The 1,717-nt window shown below is 40.5% G+C and overlaps 1 long non-coding RNA gene across 1 annotated transcript; it reads left to right on the plus strand.

Moving 5' to 3' along the window:
* The first annotated feature begins 405 nt into the window (after positions 1 to 405).
* On the plus strand, positions 406 to 1,447 carry LOC113508207. Its single transcript, XR_003401998.1, has 2 exons — positions 406 to 768; positions 1,193 to 1,447. It is a non-coding gene; the product is annotated as an uncharacterized LOC113508207 (long non-coding RNA).
* Positions 1,448 to 1,717: the final 270 nt, after the last annotated feature.

A 1,717-nucleotide genomic window follows, 5' to 3' on the forward strand; every position in this document is an offset into this window, starting at 1 on the left:
ATCTGCTTTATGGCGAAGTCACTTAAAAAATACGCAACGTTATAATTTGCGACGTAAGGATGCTGAGTTTCAAATAGGAGACATAGTTTGGAAGAGGTGTTACTTCCAAAGTGACAAGGATGCGCATTTCAGTAAAAAACTAGCTCCGAAATTTCAGAAATGCCGTATAAAGGACAAGCGCTCGCCTTTAGTGTATATATTGGAGGATATGTCTGGTCGTGACTTAGGAGCGTGGCACATCAAAGATTTGAAATCGTAATCATGATGGTAATGAGTAGTAATTTAACCTAAGGATTTTACTGAGGTAAAATCCTTATCTCGGAAATGTATGTATATTGTGACAGTACCCCCCACTGTCACAATATACATACATTTCCTTAAAACTATTACACAATTTATAAAATATGTATAATAATAAAATCTAAAATTTAATAATCTGAAGAAAAATACGAACAAACTAACACGACAACTTGATACCGCGCGCTGTTTTATATTTATGGAATATTCCTATCACCTGCGTGGGGCGCGCGCGCACTTTGCCGTGCGCCGGCGCCGCCGCCAGTGCCGCTCGATCAGCTGTCGAGGAACGACATCTACTAGTGCTCTGTACGGCACCCTGCCGCGTACGCCCTCGTATTAATTCTCACACTGTACTGATTTTGCTAGTGGCTCATATTCACCTTGCACCCTATCAAGGCTTAAAATTATTAATAAATATTAGAATACTTGAATATACAAGTGATTTAGTGTTAGTTCGTCCCGTACTGGGTAAGTTGTACAATTTATTATAATTATGGGTTGTCTTCAATAATGTGTGTCGCCACCGCCGCTTAAGAAAACGCTATTTGTTTTCAACTCATTGTACATACTGTTCTTGTAACATTGCTCGCTTTGGTCCGCTTATAACAGCTATTTTTGGCATCACCATGATACCCACATTTGTAAAAAAAAAGGTATCAGCTGATAATGTAAACTATCGCCAACACCAGATATTTTAGACTTCTTACTTTCTTTTACTAATTCTTATTATCATTAGTGCATTTTCGCTTGCGTACTATTTTCCTTCTTGTTACCTACTGAACCTAGACTAGCCTTCTAGTAGATGCCAACCTCTTTCTGTAAGGTGGTGAAGGCTTGCAAGGGTGGCTTAACAATATAAGCTCCTAATGCTATTTTGGAACGACGGTTCCAGGGACTTCTAAGCGGTTGAAGACCTGTGCTGAAGCTGGCTGATGGAACTGCATCCTGCATTGCTCCGCTGACTGACTGTCGCCGAGGCCATCCCGACACCCCCGACTGACACCAAACAGGAGAGTGCGGTGTTCGCAACCTTCTACGTGGTCCGACCTTTGTACCGGCCTTACTCATTGCCCTCTCATTACGTATTTACCTAGGTTACTGTTAAGTTTATGCGAACATTTTAAATATAGTTTAATTTTTATTTTTACTTGCGATCGTTTCATTTTATAATCCTGAAAGATAAAAAGGAACGTGACAAACTCAAGGCTAAACCCAAGAGCAGCGCTGTAAGACATCACGACACAGTGAGCTCATACTGCGTAGGTCGGACCACAATAATTAATTAAAAATATGAAGGTAGAACGAGCAACATCTTCTGTCAAGACGTACACCATCTCAGTCTGTCCGTGACCATGATACCTGCAAAGGTTTCGAAACGTCGGGAACTAAAATCTAAAATTAAACCGCGATAAAATCC

This window comes from Trichoplusia ni, unplaced genomic scaffold (genome assembly GCF_003590095.1).
Source record: "Trichoplusia ni isolate ovarian cell line Hi5 unplaced genomic scaffold, tn1 tig00004101, whole genome shotgun sequence".
NCBI classification, from domain to species: domain Eukaryota; kingdom Metazoa; phylum Arthropoda; class Insecta; order Lepidoptera; family Noctuidae; genus Trichoplusia; species Trichoplusia ni.